Below are 14,460 nucleotides of genomic sequence, written 5' to 3'. Positions count from 1 at the left end.
ACAAATTCACAAATTAAACAGTAATAAATCACCAGGATCTTATGCTATTCACCCAAGAGTTCCAATAAGAAATTCTATGGTATGTAAGCTATCACTTAAATCAGCCTCTGTACCAGATGATTGGTGGATAGCTAATATAACACCGATTTTTGAAAGGCTCCAGGGATGACCCTGGCAAATATAGGTTGGTAAGCCTAACTTCAGCACCAGGCAAATTGGTTGAAACTATACTAAATAACTTGAATTGTCAGACATAGATGAACATGATATGTTGAGAGAGAGAGTCAACACAGCTTTTTTAAAGGGAAATCATGCTTGACCAATCTATTAAAATTATTTGAGGGAATATATGGACAAGGGTGATCCAGTGAATATGGGGTACTTAGACTTTCAGAAAGCCTTTGTGTCAGAGGCTTAGAGGTCCCTCTCCAAAGGCTCTTAAGCAAAGTAAGCAGTTATGGAATAAGAGAGAAGATCCTCTCATGGATCAGTAACTGGTTAAAAGATAGGAAACAAAGGGTAGGAATAAATAGTCAGTTTTCATAATAGAGAGAGGTAAATAGCAGTGCTGTTCAACATATTCATAAGTGATCTGGAAAAAGGGGTAAACAGTGAGGTGACAAAGTTTGCAGAGAATACAAAATTACTCAAGATAGTTAAGTCCAAAGCTGACTGCCAAGAGTTACAAAACAGGGTGGCTGGGCAACAAAATGGCAAAGGTAATTCAATATCAATAAATACAAAGTAATGCACATTGGAAAACAAGCCCATGTATAGATACAAAATGATGGTGTCTAAATTCCTTATTATCACTCGAGAAAGATCTCAGAGTCATCGTGGAGAGTTCTCTGAATACTTCTGCTCCATGTGCAGTAGCAGCCAAAAAAGCAACCAGAATATTAGGAACCATTAGTAAAGGGATAGATAATAAGATAGACAATATCATAATGACACTATATAAATCCTTGCTACGCTTACACCTTGCTCAAATAAATTTATGCTCAAATCAATTTGTTAGTCTCTAAGGTGCCACAAGTACTCCTTCACCTTGAATACTGTGTGCAGTTCTGGTCACTCCATCTCAAAAAAGATATTAGAATTGGGAAAAGGTGCAGAGAAGGGCAACAAAAATGATTAGGGGTACGGAACAGCTTCCATGTGAGGGGAGATTAAAAAGACTGGTACTGTTCAGCTTGGAAAAGAGATGACTTAGGAGGAATGTGATAGGGATCTACAAAGTCATGAATGATGTAGATAAAGTGAATAGGGAAGTATTAGTTACTCCTCCTTCACATAACACAATAACCAGGAATCCCCCAATGAAATTAATAGGCAGCACATTTAAAACAAGCATAAGGAAAAACTTTTTCACACAACACACAGTCAACTGATTGGATGTTGTGAAGGCTAAACCTATAACTGGATTCAAAAAAAGAATTAGACAGTTTCATGGAGGATAGGTCCATCAATCGCTATTTGACAAGATGGTCAGGGATGCAACCCCATGGTCTGCTGGTCCCTAAAGCTCTGACTGCTAGAAGCTGGGACTGACAATAGGGATGGATCACTTGATAAATTGCCCTCTTCTGTTCATTTCCTCTGAAGCATCTGGCACTGGCCACTGTCAGGAGACAGGATACTGGGCTAGATACTGGTCTGACACAATATGGCCATTCGTAAGTTCTTAATACATACAGTTTAATTAAGGGACAAGAGCTCTTTGTCAGTGTCTAACTATAGCTAGTAGAGGGCCTAATTTTAAGAAGTATTATGACAATATGGGTCTTTGTCCCCCTGTAGTGACTGGGTCACATAAGGGGTTAAAAATCTGTTAGTTAACTTGACTGTTTCTTTAGCTCAAGTGGAAGAGACACATGCTTTTAATTTTGACAGTCCCAGGTTCAAATGCTGATGATGGCACTAAGAGGGTCAGTTGTATTTGACACCCATACTCCTAGTAAATCAGTGGGAGCCACGGATGTTCATCATCTCTGAAAAATTAGCCCTTTGGTATTTGACTAGCAACCCTTTCTCATGTTCTAAACAAAACAATTACTCCCTTCCCCACACATACACTTCATCATCAATGATGTTTGTCAGGGGATGACCAATGTCATCCATATATGGGAAACTAAATGAGCATTAAACAAATTCAAGATCTTAGGCTGTTCTGTTGCAAGATGACATCAGAAATTAGCCACCATTTCTTGGTTCATCTCACGCTTATCCCCACAGTAATCAGGATTTTAATCAGGTCTCTGGGTAGTTGCTTGGCTAGCTTGCAAACGGCACAAGTGCACTGAACTCATAGGCTACATTTACATAGCTTGTAGCACTGAGCCTCCCAGCACATGTCGACAGATTAGGGCAAGTGGGGCTAGTGCTCTAAAAATAGTTTTGTAGACAGCACATTGAAGTTGTGGCCTAGGGTGGAGCTCGGGCTCTAAAGCATAAGCAGGGAGGTAGGCTTCAGAGCCCTAACTCCAGCCCACACTACAAATTCAAAGCACTGTCCACACAGATACTTTTAGAACTTTATTGGCGTTCTGTTGACCTGGGCTGGGAGGCTCGCTTCCATGGACTGTGTAGACATATAGCTGTTTTCGGTTTAGACACAAAATTCAAATCTATATTGGAATTTTGAACCACCTGAAGTTTGGGGGTGTTGAGATCTAGGGTTTTGGATCAGGCTCTTTTTAGTATGATCCTCCCAAGGCTTTTGGTAAATCAATGTGTGCTACATAAAAGTGATGGGTTTATAATACCGGCTGGTCAAATATAGTGCAGTGGGGTGCAATGAACATGTCCATCACGCATCCCTGAGAGTGAATCTCAACTGTGACCTGCAACTAATGACAGAATAACCCCAAACAATTCAAATTTTTGGTTCAGTTCTAATTCGTACTCTACAGATTGGTTGCTTACCCAAAGCTTATCTTAACTATCCACATTTCTAGAGTCTTCAAACTGACCAGGAAAGCCCATGAGACTAAGCCCTCTCACAAAGTTACAGCATTTCTACTTTCAACCCCAACCAGAATTAAAAAGTTCATAAAGATCTGAACATGAAAAGTAAATCTCAACTCCCTTTAACTTCAGTGGGACCAGGAGTAGGGCCTTAGTCCTCCACCAAGAATACTAGGTTCTTCTTCTGTAATGTGGCGAAATGTGGATTACAGTAAAACCAACAAGATCTTTAAGCCGCATATGAACTCGGGGCCTGTAATATGGTCTCTCTACATTGGTGTAATTCTGCAGTAACTCCCCTAATTCAGGGAAGTTAAACCAGATATTTTGCAGCATAACTGAGATCACAATCTAGCCTCAGGTCTGCAAAGGTGAAAGGCAAGTTACTACTCTGATCTTTTCTCATTACACTTGGGCAATCTACCATCATGGCACATCATGGAGATGTTTCAAGTCTCCCACACTGTACCACAAATTAAAATACAGTTATCAAAGAGAAACACCTACTCACTTTTTATGTGTATGCCGTAAATGGATGCTTTGTGTATTTTTAAATGTCTCCTCTTACCCTTACATTAAAAGTTCTGTTTGTAATTTAGCATTTTTATTTTTGCAGATTTAAATTAGTCTTCTAAGAAATTTTAAAATAATACAGATTGCTATGATAGCTCTGAACTTAATGATCTCTCTTCTTACAGTCACAGGTATAATACAAGAGGCTTTATTAGTACCCATACAGGCAGCTGTCAGCACCCCTAGAACTAGCTGGAGCTCTTTAGAATAACTTGTTACCACCAGACTAGCTGGGTTCAGAGTTAGAGGAGTCCGAACAATATGTGATGGGACACAAGCTTTCAAGAACTTCCCTCTTTAGCAAAATTAGCTCACGCTTTAACTCCTTGTTAACTGAACGGCACTTACAATACATTCAATGCCATAGTGACAAGAAAATGCATGTGACTTCTCTGGATTAAGTTAACAATTGATAAGATAGCTGAGCATAATCAAAAATTATGAAGAGCTGCAGTGTGATAAGAAGATGGATCCAAGAGCTGGTGGACTGGAAAGATCCAGAGAACTACAGTTAGTGGCAGTAAATCCTCAAAGATGAGTAACAAGTGAAACGGGCCAATTCTAGTCATCCTGTTACTTAGTGACTTTGGAATGGAGCATGTTATGAGACTGGGAGAACAGAAGTTCCCAATCTATCATCTCTTTGCCATTCATTATTTTGTATACTTTTATCATATTCCCTTATTCATTTTTTCTTTAAGTCCCAATCTTTTCAAACTCTCTTCATATGAGTTTTTCCATACCTCTAATAATCCTTGGGAAGGTTGGCACAATAGTTGCACTTCCCAGACCTCCAGGCGCAATCTCTCTCAGAGCTTCCATTGAATGGTGCTCCTCACCCCAACCCCAATGCTCACCTGCAGCTGGAAGTCAAAGCAGAGCTGCGGCACTTTCCCCACTTGAACCTCCGCAGAGGATACATCTGAAGGACTGTCAGGGACCATGAAAAACAGGAATCCCAGGAAATTTTTTTAAAATTTAACTTGGTGCTGATGTGACTTTGTTTTCTAAAACAGATCACATTACAGTCTCACCTTCCTATGTTAGAAACCACTGAGCAACAAAGTAGACAACACAGAGCCAGCTCCTTCTCCCATCAGAGTCAATTGTAAGTCTCCTCTCCAACAGCAGCAGAGAGCGTGCAATGCGAAAACAGCCTTGGGTTGTTTCAATTCATATGATATGCAGCTTGCCCTAGTTTACACATACTGAAGCATTAAACAATTAGACATGCTGAAGTGGCATTATCCGCCTGATGCGTAACTGAGCTTTCCACGTCCAGACTCTCTCTCTCCCGGAGGGCAGGTAGGCGTCTCTTTTTGCCCCTCCCCATTGAATAGCTGCCCAATAACTACAATTAGCCTAGTCTTTCTGTTTCAGTGATTTTGAATTAAATTTGGCCCTTAAAAAAATGAAACAAAACTAGAAATGTTTTCAACAACATTAATTGTTTTTTGTAACATTTTATGTTGATGGGGGGAGGGGAGTCTTAGGCAACATTTTATCAGTTTTCATTTCTCAGTTTTCATCTTCAAGGGTTTGCGTGCTTTTTAGTTGAAGGGAAATTGGCAAGCTTAGTCACATGGTGGGGTTTTTCAAAATCAAAAAAATGCTCGTTTTCAAAAATTACCCTTTAAAAAACCCAAAAAACAGGTGGAAAGTTTCAAAAAGTGAACAGTTTATAAAATCCAACAAAACTAAACAGACTAATAAATATTGGCACCTTTTTTTGTTTTTTTGACCAGCTCTACTGATAAATTTTAGAACCGCTTGCCAATGTACTTAAAACAGCGCCAAGTGTGTGACCTGTTATATCTTAAACCACAGCAACTGTTGGTAGAGCTGGGCAAAAAATTTTCTAATTAATAGTTTATTCACAAAAAAAATGCTAAACTATTGGTGAGATTGTGTCATATTTGCCCAATAGTTTAAATTGGACCAGAAGAGTCTGAATGTTTCATTAATGTTGACACAAAACTCTTTGTTTCGTTTCTACCCCCAAAAAAATACATTTTGATTTTCAGGCACTTAGACAAAATCGTGTGAATGCATTAGCCCAGTACACTCACCACCAATGTATGAGACAAAGGTTCAATTCCCCTTTCTGCCTGCTGTGGAGAAGGGATTTGAACTCACCTCTCCCACCTCGTACATGAGCACCCAAACCAGCAGGCTATCGAATCATTCTCACAGTAGGTCCCTGGCCCACCAGCTATCTCTTGTTGTTCATAATGGTGATTCCTAGTCATTCTAAGCTGATCCCTAAGCACTACCATGATAAACATAATAATTAACAAAAATGTAAATCGGAAGTAATTACACTAATTTGAGATTTACATCAGGGCATCTGAGAGCAGCATATGGCCCACACAATGTAGAGAAAGACAAGATCTCATGTTTTCTAGTCCATCCCATTATTCCCTTCAGTATATTCTCAAGTACTGTATTCAGACTAGTTTTAAATATCCCCAGATGGGGCTTCCACCATTTCCCTCACAAGACTATTCTTCAAGCTAACGGATCACACCACAGGGAAGTATATGCTCTTAGTTATACCATTTGGTTTACTCTAAATAATCATTTTCCCCACTTTGCACCCTTCCAAAGCTAGCAGATGGTTATCAAGTCTAAAGGAAGAATCGTTAGGATTATACTTATATGCAAAATTACAGATTAATGAAATAGAAAGATTAACACTGAGCAGATACAGTATGGAGCATCTAAAAATACCAGTGCTGAAATGCAATAGAGATGGATAAAGATAGCGCCTTACACAGTATTTAGATATGGATAAATAATGCAATTAAGCACGTGCATGTGAGTCTGAAGGAAAGAAAAAGAGAATATTATCCCTTCATGTTCTGTAATGCTAGCAGCCTTAGGTTAAATATCATTTCTAAGTGTTTCTTGGCTGAGTCTAGTGTTCCAATCTTTTGAGGAAAGTTGTTGGATCCCACTTAAAAGACTGATTATTCTGCAAAGAGGAAGACCACATTACTGCAAGCAAGTTTATTTAAAAAAAAAAAAAGCCTTTGCTATCACTTATTAGAAAACATTTACCAGCAGGCTTGGCTTTCTTCATAAGACAATGTTAATTTATTTTAGTAATTGCTGCATTTTCTTTTTGTTTCAGGCACACTAAGCATAAGGCATCGCTTCCCAGGGAAGAAGGTTCCCAAGGCCAGATTGTGAACCCCCGACTCACCCTGTGAGAAGGCACACAAGTAGGCCCATAGACATGGACATTTTGGGAGAGCTCTGAAGTGAGGTGAATCTATCCAGTTTGGGTCCCCTGGTGCTGGGAGGTGGCTAGGCAGGGAAACTGCTGAGCTGTTGCTTGGCTGGATATTGCAGGCACATCAGCCTGGCACTGGAGTATTGGAAGTACCCCTGTAGGAGCAGCACCTTCTCCACTTCCTTGTCTGAACTGGCTGGAATGTCCAGCTTGTCATGTCCTCCATGGCTCTTGAGGCTGAGGCCTAGAAGATGGCACACCAGTCTGAGGCACTTGCTGCCTTCTTCACCGTGAGGCAGGACAAAAACAGGGAGGGACATCAACCCACCATCCACAGTGGGAAGCTAAGCCACAAAAATAATGTTGTCCTTATTGTTTAAGATATAATCTTTCTATCTAAGCCTCCGTCACTCAGAAATGTGTTTGTTCTAAGGTACCAGAACATCTTCTGTGAACCTCTGCACACTCTGCTCCCGGCTGCTCTGCAGTCACTGACCAGTATTGATATTCCCCCATTAAAACAAGCCTTTCCCTTTTACTGGCTGTGGGGCCGATTCTGTGACTCAGCAGAAGCTACTGTGTGAAGAAACAGTCAGCCCGATTCTCATTTACACCAAGGCCCCCTTTACTCCCTTTTGTCAGGGTAAAGGAACCTGAAAGTCAGTGTAAATGTCACTTATGTCCACTAAAGGGCTTCTTACATTGCCAAAGCAGCATCAGGCCGACTCAGTGTGAAGGAGAATCAGGCTCAATAAGAATAGAAATGCTACACTGGTTTGTGTGTGGGAACTTTCCCAAAAGCCATCTCCCACAGAAACTCTTATCCAGGCTGATACACGTTCCGCTGGACACATGTGGCCTACAGATCTTTTTAGTTCATCAGCCTCTGAACATATGTGACGGCGTCTCTGTGCAGTGGAAAAAAGAGGTGTCTCCACATCCAATCCCACAGAGGATGTGAGCAAGCTGTGTATACTTCTTCACTCCAAGTCAGTCAATAAAATTAGATCCTTACATCCCCATCCCCATCCCCATCCCCCTCCTCCCTCTCCTCCCCCCCCATTCCTTGAAGACATTTAATGAGTTGCACATTAGGCTTTATAGGGACCAGAGTTCACACATGAGTACTGTGGGTGAACAGCAAGAAGAACCACTAGGCTGGTTTCTGGCACTTCACTATACAATCTTACTGTTAGCCAGAAATCTCAGACGCAGAAGTTAACCATGAGTCTGAAGACTAGGATGAACGTAGTGCAATTTGTGAAGTACACATTACATTATCAAGCTTTTTATGGAATGCTTTTTAATTAAGGCTTTCAGATTAACTCATTTTTAATTTATAAGATGTTTGCACACTCATAATTAAGTATCATTATGTATTCATGGCTTTGGTTTTTTGCTTGTTTTTATTTGTGTTTTAAGATGAGTAAGTAGTCCAAGGTTATCCTGAAGAGAATCTAGGTATGCAAGGTTTTTGTTAATTCTACCTATAGGGGAAAACATGCATTATCTTGTCAAGCTTTTAAAATAATGTTTCAAGTCACTATAATCTCAATATAATGAAATAATCAGTGATTTTTCTATATATTGGAAAGAAACTCACTGGTTATTTCATCATATACATTCACATCAGGGAAAACTGGCACAAACAAGTTATGAAAATAAAAACTATATTAATATGGCAAAGATGGAAGGTAGATTCCCCCCCTCTACTCCACCTTAAAACTTGTGGCAGTCCCAGAAATCTGAAAACTTTATTCTAACAATGTGGCTCAGAGTTCTCTCTTACAACTCTCCAGGTTCCCTGTAGGTCAAAGAGAAAGGTGTTTCCTCTGACTCACGATTCTAGATTCTGAGAACTAAAAATAAGCCCATTTTTAAAAATGGGTATTACTTATAATCATGGCATTTCCATTTTCCTTTCACCCGATGTTCAAGAGAAATTTAAAAAGAAATTTCAGCAAAATATGCTTTCTTGAATTATACAAAAAAGAAAAAAAAATCACCCAGAATACCAATAGCATTTAAGAAATCTTCACAGACTTCTCCATTTCCTTTCCCACACCTGGGCACAACACAGACATCCAGAACTGAGAAACTGGCACCCTCCTCTCTGTTTAAAGAGTTCTTCCTTCTTCTGCAATATTAGATTCATTGTACACACACTGTAACTGTCTCTTGCTTCTGCTTTTAATGTGTTACTTTGCATTTTACTGTTTGTCATAAGGTCAAATAATTTTATTTTGTGCTCAAATATTTGGATTAATTTCATGAACTATTCTTCTCCTTCCCCTCTTCCTATACTAGCTCCCTGCACCTTTCACATTAAATTTATTTCCCTCCAAATGACATGTCAAGAGCTTTATTGTACAAAGACTTACTGGAATGACTGTTCATTTTCCACAGAAAAGACCCATATCCTACCATGATGCACATTAGCAATTTTTAAGTGCTGGGCATTATAACCCTCAACAGCTTATGGTACTGTTGTCATTCTATGCAAATTCTCTTTCTAACTTTACATTTGAAACATGTACAGCAGTCCCCCTAGCTTCCTTCCATGCATTCACACTACAGGAAAGCTATATGCAAATGTAAAAATGATAAAAAGTGCTCCTATTAAATTCCAACTCTTGGAACCTCCTAAAGTTGCATTCATCATTGTGGACATTTACTGACAATTTCTTTCTTTCTCTTTCTAAACTAGAAAGGTCAAGAACTAAAAAAAATTAGGGAAAGACCTGCTGAAAGGGTTAAACTTTTCCCAACAGCTTCCCTAAGCGGAACTGATATTCTTAGTCTGACTTGAGGATATGGAATAGAAAGGCTGCCAACTTCTGTTGTGGTCAGAGACAGATAAAAGAGACTAATTCATAGCTGGAAGAACCCATGTACTGCATTCTGTGTTGCATTACCCTTTTCACAAAAACATTCAAAATAGGGTCTGATAGTGTGGAAGATAGATATCCACCTAAACTTCCCCACTGTGGGGATTGAGAGGCTTCCTAAGAATAAATACACCAATATCATCATCACATTAAGAGAGAGAGCGCGAGTCAAACGTGAAACACTAAGATTGTAATTGTAAAATTCCAGGGAGGGAATATTACAGGAACAGACCATATATCCATGCTACTAAATAAGGGAAAAATAAAGAAGCAAAAAGAGTAGAAGACTTGTGGCTTCAAGGGATAGGGCCTGATTTTGATCTCACACTAGTATAAATCAGGAATATCTCCATGGAAATCAATAGGATTGTGCCAGTGAAAAATTGGCATGAGGTCAGGATGAAACTCTCAGAGTGCACACTCGAGACAATTAGCTCATTGTACTCACTCCCTCTCTTGTGTGTGGGGTTTTTTGGTTTTGTTTTTAAAGACGATCTCTCTATAGGAAAAGAATTTCATTGTCTGAAGGGGATTTCAAATGACACCCATTTTACTACAGGAAGAGAACAGCCTACAGCCAAGCAATAGCACACTAGAATATAAAAAGGTTCCAGGTTGTATATTCCTTATAATTTTGTTTTTGGGTCAAATTCTGTAGGCCTTATTCATACAAAACTCCCAGTGGAAAGTCAGACCTTTGCCTGAGTGAGGACTGCAGGTAGGGTGACCAGATGTCCCGATTTTATAGGGACAGTCCCAATTTTTGGGTCTCTCTCTTTTTCAGCTCCTATTACCCTCCACCCCGTCCTGATTTTTCACATTTGCTGTCTGGTCACCCTAACTGCAGGATTTGCCCATGTGCGATTAAACTAGGAGATATAGCTAACCGTGTGTAAATATACATATTGAGAGACCATACAGCTAGGAATTACTGGCAATAATGATTGTGGCCCAAATTCTCCACTACATTAAGTATAGTGGACAATGGCAGCCACAGGGAATGGTTCAAGTGGCTCATCCCTGGTAGAAGTTAGAGCAGCAGGGGGCCTACTAGCATGGAGTCTGGCCCTTATATCAGGACCTAACAGAATTCCACTCCCCTTCCCCATGCCCTGTCTCTGGAAAGCCCTGACATGTCTCCTTGCCCTTATGCCAGAGATTTGGAAGCCACTGACATAAGAAATTACTCTAGCAGAGCATTCCCCTATTCAAGGGGAATTCTCCATGGGTTATCCTCCAACCTTTTAAAGCCAGTTAGCGCTGCTTATCCTTAACAGACTAGAGAGTCTGGCCTAACATTTCTAAATTAATATAGATAAAGAAAATCAAACTCAACTGTGGGAACAATCTGCATCAGAAGTGGCTCAATAATCAGGAGAACTGTGTTATCACTACTCCCTCCTCATTTTACATATGTAATTGTGTAAGCATGCAAAACTACAGGTACAGATTTCAAAGATTTTTTTAAGTTTAACCCACATCACCTATCTTACAGTTGAAATCTAAATTCAAATTTAACAAGATGCTTCTGTGTTCAATATATAAACACAAAGAATTACTAAAATAATATTTGAGGTGTTACCACTATGAAATAGATATGCACATCTATTTCAGTGTTAAAACCTCAAAATAGGTCTTTAACTATTGATATGTATTTTTTCATGCTGCTATTTTTGTAAATATAAATATGTTTTGAATAATCACTTTATTTTAGATGCATGGCAGTAAATGATTTAAAACAAATTTTGAGATTTAACTACACATCTTCAGCTATATATTGAGATCAAGATACATATTGCTACTTATTTGACATATAAAAATGGTCTCACTGGAGTGAACTAAAGGATCAGATTCTACGCTCAGCTCCTCACTGCATGTCTCCCAGTTTTTAATAATTTATGTGTCTAAGGGGGTGACAGAGGCCTTGGCACAAAATTTGATCCACTACTAGGATTTTGCCATCCAACTTGTGCCAGTCTCCACATCCATATGTCTTCCACATCTGTGATGTCAGCTCCCCAAAAAGGGACATTGTTTGGGAAAAAATGGGGAGGATTTAGCACACCACACAAGTTCTTCATGTTCCACAATCCAAAAAAGACTTATCTGGAGCCAATTTACTGGATTTAATTTATACCAGATCCTTGCTGGAATAACTGGAACTTTTGCGGCTCCTCAGATGTATAGCCAATAGGGAGCTCTCAGTCTACATGAGTTTTTATTCAGAGGTCCAAATACAAAATCCAGCACCCAGAGACAGCATGTGGATTTCTGACACACTGAAAGAAGTTGGGCCAATAAATCAACAGATGGATTACATACATTCATAGATTTTCCCAGCTGTGACAGGTATAAAATGGGGGAAAGAATCCATGTTAACATTTAAAAAGTATTCTTCAATGAGTAATTAACCCAAACATTTAAAATAAAATAGTACCATATGTGTAAAATCTTTTGCATTTCACTTAACTATTTCAGAATTATGAAGGCCTGATCCTGAGAGCCATTGAGCATCTGTAACTTCCCCTGAACTCTCTAAGAAATAAGCAGAGTCCCAACAGCTTACTTCACACAAATTTATGAGCATGAAATATAATATGCTATACAGTATTTGCCCACATACTTCAAATTCAATTTATGACAGTTCCAGTCATTACATATAGCCAGCATCACTATTTGTACATTGCAACCCTTCTGGAAATTCATTGTGAAGGAAGTCTCACTCTGCGTTCCTTGCTCTACTATACACAATGTGAAGCCATACATAGTGATCAAATCCATTAGGTTGATTGGCTATAATAAAATAAATAAATAAATAAATAAATAAATAGTGTATTTGTTTAATTACTGGAACCATTTATACAATAAAACGTCACTCTGATGTTGATCCATGCTGCAGCTGAAAAAGAAAGGACTAGGAAATAAATGTTGGGTTACATGGCCAAAATGAGACACATGCTAGACACAAAAGAACATACCTATCCATGCCAGAAGCATGGAAACCACAAACAGTTCCACATAGAGCAGAATAGAGCACAAATTCTACTGGCCTCATGGCATGCAGGAATCTTCCAAAATTGTTCTTATAGGCTGTGTCCTTCACAAAGGACAGACTATTCCTTTGGGAACCTCAGTAACATTCATTCAATCAACTGAGCTTAGAACATAGCCATCGATGAATCTGTCCGTGTTAGGTACTTATATGCCCCTATTACTGCAGTAGCTGAACACCTCACATCATTCATGTGTTTATCCTCACATTACCCATGTGAGGTAAGGCAGTATTAAAACCATAAGAACAGCCATACTGGGTCAGACCAAAGGTCCACCTAGCTCAGTATCCTGTCTTCTGACAGTGGTCAATGCCAGGTGGCCCAGAGGGAATGAACAGAACAGGTAATCATCAAGTGATCCATCCCGTCACCCATTCCCAGCTTCATGAATTTATCTAGCTCTTTTTTTGAACCCTGTTATAGTCTTGGCCTTCACAACATCCTCTGGCAAGGAGTTCCACAGGTTGGCTGTGTGTTGTGTGAAAAAAACTTCCTTCTGTTTGTTTGAAACCTGCTGTCTATTAATTTCATTTGGTGACCTCTAGTTCTTGTGTTATGAGAAGGAGTAAATAACACTTCCTTATTTACTTTCTCCACACCAGTCATGATTTTATACACCTCTATCATATCCCCCCTTAGTTGTCTTTTTTCCAAGCTGAAAAGTACCAGTCTTATTAATCTCTCCTCATATGGCAGATGCTCCATACCCCTAATCATTATTGTTATCTTCAGCCTACTATCCTGGAGAACTGTGGCACAGAGAGGCAAAGTGACTTGCCCAGGCTCACACAGAAAGTCAGTGGCAGAGCAAGGAATAGAACCCACATCTGACAAATCATAATCTAGCACCCTAACCACTGCCCATTATTCCTCTCTGGGGACTCTTAATGAATCCCCCATGTACTCTGTGGCAGGCTGGCCCTTAAATCTATGGCAAAATCCTGGAGTCTGTGCTACTCTGTGCAGGAGACTGAAAATTTTACAACTGCTTCACTTAAATTGAGTGCACACCTCATTTGATCTCTGCTCAGCTTTAACTATTCATCTAAATAGCAGCACCCTAAGAATACCCAAAAAAGAATAAATGGACATGAGAATTCAAGTAACTCACTCCAAGGAGATCCAGAAGGGTGGAAAAGGGGAGGAAGCCTTATTGTTTAATTAAACATTTTGACAGTTCTCTTAAATATATTTATCACATTTTCTAAGATAAGCTGTCATATCTTTCTATCTAAAGTTCATTTTGGCTGAGCAAAAGAGTTTTTATTCTTTACTTCTGTCCTGCTACTCAGCTCCCTCAACCGTATTGGAGAGAAACTCAGGCTCCGATTCTGCAAAACACATAACCATATGCTTAACTTTAGGCATAGGTTTCAATGCTTGTCTGAATAGGAGTGGACTTAAAAGCATTCTTAATGCTGAATCAGGGCCTTAGGTAAAAACAGAGCAGGATCCAGAAGAGAGAGTATAGCCTTTATTGCCACACCCTGATCAACTTGGAATCATTGCTTGTTGACAGTATGTCTAGGGTGACCAGATGTCCCAATTTTAAAGGGACAGTCCTGATTTTTGGGTCTTTTTCTTATATAGGCCCCTATTACCCCCACCCCTGTCCCAATTTTTCATACTTGCTGTCTGGTCACCCTAGCTTTGTCCATAGCAGCTGGATCTCCCTTTTCCTGGCTTCCATTTGAATTCTGTTCTCTGGAATTGGGCATTGTGTTATGAAGTGCTATTGTCTTGC

At 39.5% G+C, this 14,460-nt stretch overlaps 1 long non-coding RNA gene across 1 annotated transcript in view; it reads right to left on the bottom strand.

The window, feature by feature from the left end:
* LOC122459993 overlaps positions 1 to 4,430 on the bottom strand; it is a 175,381-nt gene extending 170,951 nt beyond the window's left edge. Inside the window, exon 1 of the long non-coding RNA XR_006280998.1 lies at positions 4,398 to 4,430. This is a non-coding gene — a long non-coding RNA (uncharacterized LOC122459993). The remainder of the gene's footprint in view (positions 1 to 4,397) is intronic.
* Between the last annotated feature and the right edge of the window lie 10,030 nt (positions 4,431 to 14,460).

This window comes from Dermochelys coriacea, chromosome 4, assembly GCF_009764565.3.
Source record: "Dermochelys coriacea isolate rDerCor1 chromosome 4, rDerCor1.pri.v4, whole genome shotgun sequence".
Lineage (NCBI taxonomy): Eukaryota > Metazoa > Chordata > Testudines > Dermochelyidae > Dermochelys > Dermochelys coriacea.
Note: the sequence above shows the minus strand (reverse complement) of the source record. Positions and strands in the feature narration are given on the sequence as shown.